Below are 14,601 nucleotides of genomic sequence, written 5' to 3'. Positions count from 1 at the left end.
AAATCTGTGCCCCAATTTCTCCCGAGTACGGCAATGCCTCACATGTGACCAAAAAATACCAGTTGGGTGCATGGCAGGACTCAGAAGGGAAGGAGTGATTTTTGGATTTTGCAGCACAGATTTTGGTGGAATGAATGGTGGGTGCTATGTTGCACCAATACAGTGGAACCCCCCCACAAGTCACCCCATTTTACAAAGTACACCCCTCAGGGAATTCATCTAGGGGTATAGTGTACATTTCAAACCCCCAGGGGTTTCACCAATTTTGATACAAGTGGGCAGTGAAAATGAAAAATTACATTTTTTTTACACAAAAATGCAGTTCTGGCTCAAAATTTTTCATTTTCAGAAGGAATGAAGGAGACAAAGCACCCCAAAATCTGTGCCCCAATTTCTCCCGAGTACGGCAATGCCTCATGTGTGACCAAAAAGTGGCAGGACTCAGAAGGGAAGGAGTGATATTTGGATTTTGCAGCACAAATTCTGGTGGAATGATGGTGGGTGCTATGTCGCATTAGCAAGACCCCCAAAGCACCAATACAGTGGAACCCCCCCACAAGTGACCCCATTTTGCAAACTACACCCCTCAGGGAATTCATCTAGGGGTATAGTGTACATTTCAAACCCCCAGGGGTTTCACCAATTTTGATACAAGTGGGCAGTGAAAATGAAAAATTACATTTTTTTACACAAAAATGCAGTTCTGGCTCAGAATTTTTCATTTTCAGAAGGTATGAAGGAGAAAAAGTACCCCAAAATCTGTGCCCCAATTTCTCCCGAGTACGGAAATGCCTCACATGTGACCAAAAAATACCAGTTGGGTGCATGGCAGGACTCAGAAGGGAAGGAGTGATTTTTGGATTTTGCGGCTCAGATTCTGGTGGAACGAATGGTGGGTGCTATGTGGCATTAGCAAGACCCCCGAAGCACGGTGAAATTATGAACCTAATAATCCATAGATGTGTGGTATATTTTAAAACACTCCTTTATACATAGGCCGGGTTTGTCGGGGCAAGTGTCACACTGGAAAATAGTTTGCTTTCTTATTCCCTTTTTATAGCAAACTTTGCACCTTTTTTGTGTCCTGCCCTTTTTTCCAGTGGAGGGGATTTCATCAGGAAAATGCTGCCCTGGTACAATACGGGGGCCAGTACTAGAAGTACTGGGGCCCTCTGCCTGCTGGTTCCCAAATATTAGGCCCTTTATGACTTCCTCTTGAAAGTGCATAAATGTCCCCCTCTGGCCGGTAGAACGGAATAGCACGTAAGCGTTATACAGTGCCATCTGGATGATATACACGGCCAGCTTCTTGTACCAGATTTTTGTTTTCCGCAGGGCACTGTACGGCTTCAGTACCTGATCTGAAAGATCCACTCCGCCCATGTACCTATTGTAATCCAGGATACAATTAGGTTTTGAGGTGTGGGTACTGGTACCTCGTACAGGGACGGAGGTGGTACTGTCTCCGTGAATTGTTGTCAGTATAAGGACATCCCTCTTGTCCTTATATTTGACCAACAACATATTTTCGGTGCATATTCCCCTGCTTTCACCCCTTCTCATTACTTGGGCAATGTGCGTTTTTGGGAGGCCTCTTTGGTTCTTGCGCACAGTACCGCAAGCTGCTGTACCTCTTGAACCAAGGGCCTTAAACAGGGGGATGCTGGTGTAAAAGTTATCCACATAGAGGTGATAACCTTTATCCAGGAAGGGGTGCACTAAATCCCAGACAATTTTTCCACTAACACCTACGAGGGAGGGGGGGCATTCTGGCGGTTCAATTCTTGAATCCTTCCCTTCATATACCCTAAACCTGTGAGTGTACCCTGAGGTGCTTTCACACAGCTTATACATTTTTATGCCATACCTTGCCCTCTTACTGGGGAGGTACTGGCGGAATTTAACCCTTCCTTTAAAATGTATAAGGGACTCGTCTATGCAAATGAATTTATCTGGGATGTACATGTCTTCAAATTTGGCACTGAAATGATCAATGACCGGCCTGACTTTGAATAGCCGGTCAAAGGTGGGATCATCTCTGGGTGGGCACTGTGCATTATCGTTGTAATGCAAAAATTTAAGGATCGTCTCAAATCGAGCCCGGGGCATGGCCATACGGTAAAATGGGGTGCTGTACAGAACATCTGTACTCCAATATTGCCTAATTTCTGGCTTTTTTACTATGCCCATATGAAACACCAGACCCCAAAACGTCATCATCTCTACTGCATCTACAGGGGTCCACCTAGCAAATGATGACGTGGGGTTTTGAGCAATAAACTGCTGGGCATATAAATTAGTTTGGTCCACCATTAAATTTATAAAATCATCAGAGAAAAATAATTTGAAAAAGTAAATTTCTCTGAGACCTGTGGAATCAAATTGGATTCCTGGCATGGCCAAAAACTCAGGAACCTGGGGCTCAAAATTGTCTGGTGGTGGGGTCCATACGAGATCAATTATTGGGGGGGGGTCTCAGCTGCTCTACGGGGGCGTCTTTGAGGGGGTCCCTCATCACCAGAGGAGGAAGAGGAGCTTAAGGCGAATCCTTCAAATTCCCCGCTTGCATCACTGGCTGTGTCAGAGTCAGAAGCAAGCATGGCATATGCCTCCTCCGCTGAATACATTCTTCTGGATGACTGGGATGACATTTGGGATGACATTTGGGATGCCATTTTTATTTTTGTGTTACTGGTAGTGAAATGTTTCAACACGTGTATAGTGTAGGGGGGGGTACAAACTTTATTTCAACCCGGGGGGTATGTAGTGTGTAGTGTGTATGTAGTGCAGAAAAAAATAAATACTTTATACAAAAAAAAAAAATTGAAGGGGTTAAAAAAAAAATAAATTGAAGGGGTTAAAAAAAATTGAAGGGGTTAAAAAAAAATTTGAAGGGGTTAAAAAAAAAAAAAAAAGGTCCTGCGCCAAAAATTGAGCACAGATGTTGGTCAGTAACGTCCGTCACTGAACAGCGCTCAAAGGCAACAGGAATTTGATCAAAAAAAAAAAAAATAGATCAACCCTGTGCCGAAAAAGATGATCAGTGATGTACGTCACTGATCAGCGCACAGCGGCCACAGGACACCCACAAAATCACAGTGTGTGTAAAAAAAAAATTAAAAAAAGACCCCACAGCACACACACACAAAAAAAAGGTGATCAGTGATGCGACACTGATTACCAGTGAGGGGCAGCAGGTGCACAACCTTTGGTGCAACTGACAGTGCAACTGGCAGGTATATATAAAAAAAAAAAAACCTCTGCACCCCCAAAAAGTTGCTGATCACCTCAGATATAGTGATCAGCACAAAAGGCGGGGGCAGCAGACACAAAATTTAGCACTCTCTATCACTCTCTGTCACTATCTCTCTCTATCTCTCTATCTCTCACTATCTAACACTCTATGACACTGCAGCAGCAGCAGTGACAGGTATATATATATATAAAAAAAAACCTGCGCCCCCAAAAAGTTGCTGATCAGTTAATTTATACTGATCAGCACAAAAGGGGGGGCAGCAGTCAGTTATATAAAAAATATATAGCACAATCTGTCACTATCTCTATCTCTCTCTCTCTATCTCTCTCTATCTCTCTCTATCTCTCTATCTATAACTATCACACTGCAGCAGCACAAAATATAGCACTCTCTGTCACTAGGCCTCTCTATCTCTCTCTATCTCTCTCTCTCTATCTCTCTCTATATCTCTCTATCTCTCTCTATCTCTCTCTATCTCTCTCTCTCTCTCTCTCTATAACTATATCACACTGCAGCAGCACAAAATATAGCACTCTCTGACACTATGTCTCTCTATCTCTCTCTATCTAACGCTATTACACTGCAGCAGCACAAGTTCACAACACAGGAAGTCACAAGTAACAGGATCCAGGAAGCATCCAGCACACTACAAGCAGTGATGAAGCAGGCAAGATATTTGCAAGGATCAGGTAAGTATTTGGCAAGGTTCAGGTCAGTATACTGCGGCAGCTAGGCACGGTGACCGCACTGCACGCAATTCCAGACCGGAATGGCGTCTGCAGTGCAGTCACCGTTAGTTTAAACCCCCCTCCATGGCTGTGATTGGTCCGTCGGTCCGACGGACCAATCACGGCCTTTGGGGGCGGGCGGGGTGAGGTGGGGTGACACCAGTGTCACCCTTACACCCCGCTGTGATTGGTGCTGTACTTTACAGCACCAATCACCTCCGATCGCGTGTCACCGGCGAACGTTATTCGCCGGTGACACAGAAAACGCTGTAATTGGCTGTTCACACTGAACAGCCAATCACAGCGATCGCCGACGGGGGGGCGGCATCGCAGCCCCCCCTGGGCATGCACGGACATGTCTGCTGTCAGGGACAGCAGACATGTTGAAACTGTCACGCGTCTATAGACGCGGTGACAGTTACAAGCCATGACGTACATTTACGCCATGTGTCGGGAAGTACTTCCCGACCATGACGTAAATGTACGTCAATTGTCGGGAAGGGGTTAAAGAATAACTGTGTTCCTGAAATTTTTGCTTTCTTTTATGTAAGCCATGTTTTTGGCAAGTCTTCTTTAAGCCTTTGAGATCAAATAAAAAAGTGTTCAGGGACACTAAATAATTTATAATTCTACTTTCACAATTCAATGTATAAATAATATCAACAATCTAGGATACTAAAGAGTCCCCAGAATAAAAGCATTTGCAGTTTATAAACCTATGCAATTATACATCTCAGTGTAATTTGTCAGTCATTCAGAAGTCTTTAAAGTGAGTCTGTAAGTGCATTCACTTCAGAAAAGATGTTATATGTTATATACACAAAAATGTTTTTAATTTGACCAATGGTGGACCTATAGTAATCAAATGCCATGTACAAGAACTACAATTTGAATATGCTTAAAAGTGACAGCAAATGTGATGCAGAAAATAAGCTTAAAAGCTTGCATGGTGGTAGATTCATATGATTTTCACTGTAACAGTTCATTTCTGTTGAGATATACAAAATGTATATTGACCTAAATTTTTCTGGAACTATGGGTGAAATTTAAGAGGATGAGAGATTCAGAAAGTGAGAGATTTGGTTAGAAATCTCCAGTTTTTTTTAAAGCAGCAATCATTTTCACTGCAAAACCAGTTTGAGTTTGCCATGTAAATGATTGCTGCTTTAAAAAAACTGGAGATTTCTTACCACATTCCATTATGGGTAGCTAGGATGTGCAGTCCGGGCCCCCTCCACATGACTGAAGGAATACGACTGTAAGTGTGAAAACATCTGTACTGTATAACGTTTGACTTCAGCTTTGAGGTGTGTCATTTCCATGCATCTGGTGTTGAATGCATTCTGAGTAGTTAATCTTTAAATATTCAGGCCATGTCCATTTTTCTTATCCCTTCCTTGTACCACCAACCCGTGTATTTCTTTGATAGGCTGGGTTATGCTTATTTTTCTTTACACATGAATGGGGGGGACCTGTGTATTGAGAGGTCAATAGACCATATAGTTCATGAACAGCTGTTAGATTTTAACTGCAGAATAACTATTACAATGTTATGGTTTGTAACCTTTTGGTGTATAAATCACTCCATCTTTAACATGCTTGATGCCCGTGAAGAAAGTTATTTGTATTGCAACAGCTGTCGGATGTTTGGCGCAGTATAGATCTTTCTATTTATATATGGTCACTGTTGTTGGATGAAACGGGTATGTGGTTTAAGGTATTATATTATTTGTTCTATACATTATTATTTGGAGGATGATCCCTAGCAGGTGCCCTGGATTTTTAGCTCTGAACAAAAAACATAGGCAAATAAAATCTACTATCATATGGTCGGTTTAAAAAATATATATTTATACATGTAAGAGAATCAAATTCACAAATACTGGCACTTTATAAAAAAAACTGATAAACACTTTATCCTAGTGCCCTTCAATGTCTATTCATGAGTCCAATATTATACAAAACCAAGCAGGCAGCACATCACACACTGGTGGTTCAGCTTAATATTTCAGTCCCTTTGGACTTTTACCAATAACTTAATAATAAAACATGCAAAAACATACCATATATAATCATAGTGTAAGCTTTCACCCCTTCTTATGTGCCTCCTGATGCCACATGTGATGCAATTAGTAGGTTTCCCAGGACCTAGCAACTGAAAGTATCAGTGAGCAAGAATAATAATGTCACTCAGTGTACCCAATGCCTCCATTGTCAAAATCTTGATGCAGTGCCAGTGAATCAGTCAGTTAGATTGTACAATGTTACACAATTTAAAAAATATTTTTAAGTGTAATAAAGCTCTCTAACATTGTGACACATAAAGAAACCCAAAAGACACATAAAAGAACTACTAAAAAACTAAAAGAGAACATTATTGAAATCACCTAAATCATTTTTGGATATTTTTTTGTATTTCTGAAGGCAGGCAGTTTTAGTAAATAGACAAAAAGGTACACATGGAATACATACATAATGTAATGTAAATTAAAAAGTGTGCAATAGCCTGTTCAGGTATGGTCACATCAAAGAAACAATTTGTAGCAAAAACAATAGTAATCAGCACAGAAAAATATCAGAAATATATATACATACTTACTTAGTTTTTTAGTTTCTTGCATTAGTACTATCCCGGTATGCTATCCCATTAGCATCCCGGTCACAACCTGTTTGACTTCCTACCATCCGGAAGGCGGTTCAGGTCCATCCCCGTCAAAATGTCCAGATAAGCAAGAAGCTTCTTTCCGTTAGCCGTCCATCACCTGAACAATCCAATCAAAGTGAATGCAATCCCAATATCAAAAGCCAAACAACGTGTCCCTAGTTGGCGACCTGACCACCATAGTCAAAGCTAGAAATGGAAAATATGTAATGTCTTTATGTAATATATGTAATGCCCCCCCCCCCCCCCATTTTCATCCCTGCTTGATGCTGCACTGTAATCCACAAAAAATTCCTAGTGTGCGCAAGCATACATGGCCAATAAAGTTGATTCTATTCTATTCTACTTTGTTTTCTTGCATTATATGCAGTTAAAATAGTAAAACACCAGAATTTCGATTTGCAGATACAGGTTGGGTATCCCTTATCGGGATATGCCAAAACCAAAACATTCCAAAAACCGTAGGTTTTCAGAATATTTTGTCCCCCCCCCTACAGCTTTATTTACACTTAACTTGTCCCCTGGTGACCACAGCGGCCATTGGACTCCTTTTCAGCTGCATCCTCGGCCGAAGGATACCACACAATGCATCCTTGGGACCAGAGATGCCACTGATGAGGAATCCAATGGCCAATGTGGACTCCGGGGAACATTGGATGTCGGGGGGACTGTTGGAGGACCACCAGGGGACCAGGTGAGTATGTAAAAAAATATGAAATCTGGAATAATTCCTTATCCAAAATGTTCGTGGTCCTGAGCAATTCGGATAAGGGATACCCACTTCATATGCAGTACATGCAAGTGCCTTATAGGCCATACATTATATGGGTGCATAAAACCTTAAAATGAAACTAAACTAATGAGCATATCTCTAAAGACGCAAAAGACTCTCACTACTGCAATCCATTTTTAATGCAGCTGAGAGGCTGGTCTTCCTAGCTAGACATTCAAAGTCTGCTCATTCAGTCCCTCCATTGGTTGCCTGTATTTTACCATATTCAATATAAAATACTTCCACTCACATACAAGGCCATTAACCTGACTACACAAACATATATCTCTTTGCTTATCTCAAAATATTTCCCCACCAGACCTCTCCGCTCTGAGCAAGATGTGTATCTCTCCTCCACACTCATTACTAGATCCCATTCACAATTGCAGAACTTTCTTCTGGAAGCACCCGCCCTATGGAATGCCCTTCCACACACATTAAGACTCTCCTCTAGCCTCCAAACTTTCAAGACCTCTCTGAAAACTCACCTCTTCAGGCAACTTTATCATATTCCAGTGCCACTCACAGTGACTGTTCTTTTTTTGGGTGCAATATTTACCTAAACTTGAATTAATTGACTTGGCTGTATTTGTATTTATTTACAGAATACTAAAAGAACAGTCATTGTGAGTGACATCGGCATTTTTAGTGGATAATTTGTAGATTCCTCACAGAAACATTGGCACTCAAAGGGCTAATATATATATATGATCCAAAAGACCGGCACTCAGGTCTTGCAAGTAAATGCCCCAGTGTACTGGCTCCGGTGCCCTCTGGAAAGAGGGGATGAGGCCTCAGCAGTATGTAGAAAACAAAATAAGTGGCACTCAGAGGCTTCAGAAGATGGTATAGTGAAAAGGATATTTAATCCACGTGCATGAAGGACTACGTTTCGGAGCTCGAAGGCCCCATCGTCAGGGAACTGTTTTCCTAATAGTCAAGCCAAGCATATTACAAATGACAATTTTAAGGTTTTTTTTATATATATAGTTTGCCATTAACACAGGTTTTTATAGCTATAAATTATATATTTATATGAGGGGTTTACAAATCAGGAAGCTTTAAAATTTTAGGCAAATCATTTTTGCATGTTATATAAAACATTAGTTATGTGACTGCATGGATAGTTCTTTGTTCTACACACTTAAGGTTTACTATACTTGTGAACATGAGCAGTTCTTTCTGTTAGAATATAGTGTACTATATTTAAATACAGGCTGTATGTGTCCTCTGAATAGAGCCCTAGGGGGATAGAGGTTTATTAGAGCTATTGGCCATGTTGCAATTTACTTGTCAGATCCGATGCCAGAATTTCCATGGCTGGAAATCATTGTGGTAAAGTAACTGGCTTTAATAATGGATGCATGTACTGAATTATTCATGAGAAGTAGAGTGAGAGCTGATGCTTTATGCTCAGTACTTTCATTAACTATGAAATTCTGACTGTTCACATAGTTCAGTGAATGATGATTTCTGCTCCTTTTAAGCAATAAAAACATAATGTTTGTCAACAATTTAATTAGAGATCTAATACCAAATAAAAGTACAGCTATCACCTGTCTTAAAAACATGTCAATGCATGCAGTAACCACAGTCATATTTATCAATATAACCAACTCAATCCTAATTTCTATAAATATATCAGCAGCAGTTTTTGCATCTAAGTGCTACAGATTTATCAAGAAATAATAAATAGAGTACTGCATTACCCACATTTGCAGACGTGGATAGATAAATGAATGAATGTGAAAAGCTGAATAATTACTGATTAAAAGTGAGTGCAACCACTATTAGCATCTGCTTCCATCACTTGGTTTGGAGTCTATACACCATGCTATTTCACTTTTTTCCTATCTCTTGAATATTGGAACCATGATATTAAATACCCAGAGTACAGTAGTTGCTCAGCAAACACTATAGGACAGCAGTTCTAAGATTGTCTAATACATACTTTCTCATTTATATGGCTGGGACTGCCAGCCCAAAACTGTCCAACTTTATGCAAGCAACCAGTACTTAATTTTAAGTCTTCTGAGATCTCTTCTTGTGCCCTCTTTTGAGATCACCTACAGTATACTGCATGTCAAATTAATACATGTTCTTGACACTGTGTTTGTGTGTGTGTGTGTGTGTGTGTGTGTGTGTGTGTGTGTGTGTTTGTGTGTGTGGGCTTGCATGCATGTGTGTGGATATGCATATTTTCCATTATGCTTCATGTCAAATCTCTGTGATGTTACTTTATAGAGTAATGAAAATGTTTACTATAAAACTGTGTACATGGTCATCAGTTTCTGTAATTTAATTAAAGTTGTCTGATCACTTATAACTCACTGGACTTCATCCATATATTGAAAAATATATATTTATGAGCCTTATGGCCCTATAAATAAAATAGGGGCCTAATGGAATGCTATGCCAAGCTGCTTCCACAGGGGGATGTCAAATCCCCTATAATAGGTACAAACAAATATATAATGGTGGAGTGCTGGAAGTATTACAGATCAATTAGGTATTACAATATTTATTACATTTTATTAATTAAAAATGTGTGCATAAAACATTCAATTATATATATATATATATATATATATATATATATATATATATATATATATATATATATATATATATATATATATATATATATAGACAAAATGTAGATCCAGACTGCGCACAGCCACAAGCTTCAGAAAATAGGAGTGCGTCCTTGGGTCAGGATGTAGTGCAGCTCTCTCCAAATAAAGCCAGACCTTAGCTTTAATTGTCCCAATCACATGTAGAAAGAATTTGGAGAAAAAGCGCAGATATGAGCAAAGTGTAAAACAAATTTTACTAAAAGTGCAGGCTCACATACATCATAGATAACAGCAAACAGCTTGCCACAGTGATATCCAACACGGTGCACCAACGACTTGAATAGCCGGGACCAGCCTTTTCGCCGCCGCCAGGGCCTCCGTGGTCAGGAACTCCAAAAGCACAACGTTGTCAGTTTAGGCCACGCCCAACCGGTTTCATCATCTGGGGACTTCGTCAGGGGGTGTAGCCATCCAAAGTACTGGTGTTATACTTATAGTAGGTCGCACAGCTGATATTGATGTGCTGACTAGCTGCTTTAGTCATGCTCCAAGCTCTCACTGATACCTATCAACATCGTTAAAGCTAATTGCCTAGCAGCAGTAATAAACCATTTATAAAGACACAAAAAAAGAAAAAATATATGTGCCTCTCACACACATAAGTAAAATACAATCAATACATAAAAATACAAATATAATACAATACAATTAATATACAACAATTCAAAAATACAAAAAATGCATATACATAGAAAATATAAATCTGCACAATATAAATCTGCACAATATGCTAATATGTAAAAATATCATAAAATGTTTAATGATTACTTTTAAAAAAAAATTTTTTGTAGCGAAGCATAAAGAGATACATATGCTCATTGTAGCAACTCCGCATTATAAGAAACATGCCATCATTATTCATGCAAGAAAGAGAAAAATACTTTTATATATAAACAGGATTTGATATACTAACATGTAATCATGTATAAAAAAGAAGAAAAGGAGAAAAGAGATAACTATTAGTCACATTATATAAACAGAAAGTCCGTCTATAGCTTTGGTTACGGACAGTAATATTCTCAACATTACATATGTCAAAGGAATATACATATCTTTCAATACAAGAAGGAAATCAGGCTGTGCAGTCAGCCCATACCAGGATCACTCTATCCAATGCACTGTATGCGATAGCTCTGGGGTCCGCAGACCCAACACAGTGCTATGCCAGCAACATAGATATAAGAGCGCTCACTCAGTATAGGAAAGAATTGACGTCACAGCCTTCATTCATACCACTGGGTGCTAATGTGCCAATATTATATATCCAGTAGGTTTCACGCCTACTTAACTTCTTTAAAATATCACCCCCGCGTTCGTCCAATGAAATTTGTTCTAGAGTGAGCGCTCTTATATCTATGTTGCTGGCATAGCACTGTGCCGAGTGCCGCCCCCCCCCCTGCATCGTTTGTAGCCGAGTGCCGCCCCCCCCTGCATCGTTTGTAGCCGAGTGCCGCCCCCCCCTGCATCGTTTGTAGCCGAGTGCCGCCCCCCCCTGCATCGTTTGTAGCCGAGTGCCGCCCCCCCTGCATCGTTTGTAGCCGAGTGCCGCCCCCCCCCTGCATCGTTTGTAGCCGAGTGCCGCCCCCCCCCCTGCATCGTTTATATATATATATATATATATATATAATTATTCATCATGAAAAAAATACAATTGATAACAGCAAATGTACTATAGGTATTGGAGGAATACTAATATAACAGTTAAAGTTTGTAGATCTAGTTAGATCTAGTTAGGAGATCCAGATAATAACAGGTCATCCATGGTCATGTAAAACTCAATTCTTGTAAACCATTTTACTACGGAACTAGAATAACAGCCTTGGCTGCACTATTTAAGTGCTTCACCAGATATTTTTATAGGAGGATATAGGGCAGTTTATCTTACTGGGGAGCCAAAATATTGTATCAGTGCTGACATCTTGACCCATTATTTCTTTGGTCAGAAACAACACTGAGTTCCAGAAGGGGTGAAGGAGATGGTCAAATTACATCTCCAACATGATGCATGCACTCCTGGATCCATCTCAGCCAGTATAGAAGGGCACCTGTGCCAATGGGATAGGACCTTAAACTGGGTCTCCACTACCGAATAGCTAACAGAGCAGGACATAGTATTCTGAGAAATCTTTTCCCAGTCCAAAGGGCCCAATTGAACAATGTGGAAAAAGTATCTTCTATAAGACATTTATAGCCCATTGAAAGGAAGTGCCAAGGATGAGACTTAGCCTGACATAGGGTTTCATAAGATTTGAGGGGTTTACCCTTGCAATGTGGTAGTTTGGAAAGGAAATGTTTGTTAGAAAGATATTTCCAGATTTCTGAAGGTGGTATGTCCAATGCCTCGATAATAGAGTGAAAGCAAGCACACCAGTGGGGGAAAACAATTGGCCAATGTGTATTTCTCCAGTTTGTGTCCACAAGTGATAAAAGAAGGGAGAAATCTGGATTATTAAAAAGTGGGGTTAATGGGGGGAAGAGACATAGGGGGCCATATGTAATAGGGTGAGAGTTTCAGAAAGTGTGAGATTTGGTAAGAGTTTTTCCCATTTTTTTTAAAGCAGCAATAAATTACATGGCAAAATCAACCTGGTTTTGCATTGTCAATGATTGCCACTTTAAAAAAAATGGGAAAACTCTCCCAAAATCTCTCACTTTTTCAAACTCTCACCCTATTACATTTGACCATGGGTTTCTTTCTTAGCAACTTCCAAAGTGCAAATTACAGACCAACAATAGGGTGTGCAAGCAAAGGGAGGACCGTAAGCCAAGAAGCTACTCCAAGGTGGATCGGAAGTCCGTAACTCTCAAGTGTCACCCATTGTTTGTCTGAATCTTGTCTAGTCCATTCCAACATTCTACCCAGAGACACCACCTCAAAATATGTAAAGAAATGTGGAAGCTGTAAACCACCTTGATTTCTACGGTGGAAGACCACGTGATGATGGAAGCGTAATCTACTACCCCATTTAAACTCATGTACCAGTCAAGGAATAGTCAGGAACCAGGTCCTGGGTACATGTATTGGGAGGGCCTGGAACAAGTACAAAGTTCTGGGAAGTACATGAATTTGGAATTTGCTTGCACTTCCTGCCACGAGAATGAACCCACAGCACCAGTCATGGAGCTCATTTCTCAGCTTCATTAGAAGAGGTGAAAAGTTGTCTGTAAACAATTGAGATGCATCTTGATTTATACAAATTCCCTAGGTATTTAAGTCCCAAATGTCTGAAATTCTGATACAAGATTGGGGATTGAAATAGAGGGATTGGTCAGTATATCCAGTAAGTCCTCCGCAAATAATGATAGCTTGTATTCTTGGCCATCAATTGATAATCCAGAATTGTCAGGGGTAGTCGGATTGCCCATACACAAGACAAAAATTAGGTGGGCTATGGGACACCCCTATTGGGTGCCATTTGAAACCTTAACTGAGTCCGAAAGGGTTCCATTAATCTTGATATGGGCCATAGGAATGGTATATATGGCCAGGATTCTATTTAAGGGGGCTGGGCCCAACCCTACATGAGACCAACAGCCCCTTCATGAACAACCAATTTATACTGTCAGACTTTTCTGCGTAAGTCAAAATAAATATAGTTAGGATTTGCTTGGCGAAGCAATATGGATTAAAACGATCAGTTTGGTGGCATTGTCCCATGGATGATGGCCCAGGGACAAATCCCACTTGCTCAGAGTGGATTAGTTCCAAAAGGAGAGTCTTGAGTCTATTCGCCATGAGCTTAGCGTATATTTTGACATCAGTGATCAGAAGGGAGACAAGTCTGTAACTGGATCATAGTGCCAGGTCCTTACCTTCCTTATTTATAACCATGACATGAGCTTTGAGGGATTGGGGAAAAACTGAACCCTATCCAAAATGGAATTAAAAGTAGACATCCTAGGTAAAAGATTTGAGCTTAATGTCTTATCATACAAAACAGCGTATCCGCCAGAACCCGGGTTTTTAACAATAGGTGTGGTTTTAAATGCCTCTTCTAATTCCATCAATGTGAATGGGCTGCCTAGCCAGTCCCGCTCAACCTCTAATTTTGTGGTAAAATTACTTTTCTGAAGGTACTGTATTCCGATATTTTTTCTGTAGGACATTAAGCTGGAGAGAGAGATTATATAATTTTGAATAATAGCATTGGAATGCTGAAGCAATGTCTGAAGTTAAGTTACGTTCCCTGCTTGTTTCATCCATCACAATGCTCATACAGCTTGCACCAATAATTTGCCTGCTTTATTCCCCCATTGGAAACAGCGGTTCCTGCATAATCTAAAGTCCCATTTCATGATCCCAATTCAACTTTACCAAAATTTCACTCTGCGTTACATAATGTCTTATGTGATTTTGTCTGGGGACAGAAGAAGCCTAGGTTGAAACACCATATACTTTTTTGATGTAAATCTCAGTTGGTAGACATCTGCCTTTGATCTCAGCATACCGCCACGCACATTTGCTTAGGTTTTTTTAGTGGATGCGGGAACTGATTTGTAAGCAATGGGTGCAGATAGAGAGATTTTGGTCTACACCTTCACTGTAC

This window comes from Crinia signifera, chromosome 1 (genome assembly GCF_055691185.1).
Source record: "Crinia signifera chromosome 1, ASM5569118v1, whole genome shotgun sequence".
NCBI classification, from domain to species: Eukaryota; Metazoa; Chordata; class Amphibia; order Anura; family Myobatrachidae; genus Crinia; species Crinia signifera.
This window is presented reverse-complemented; position numbering follows the sequence as displayed.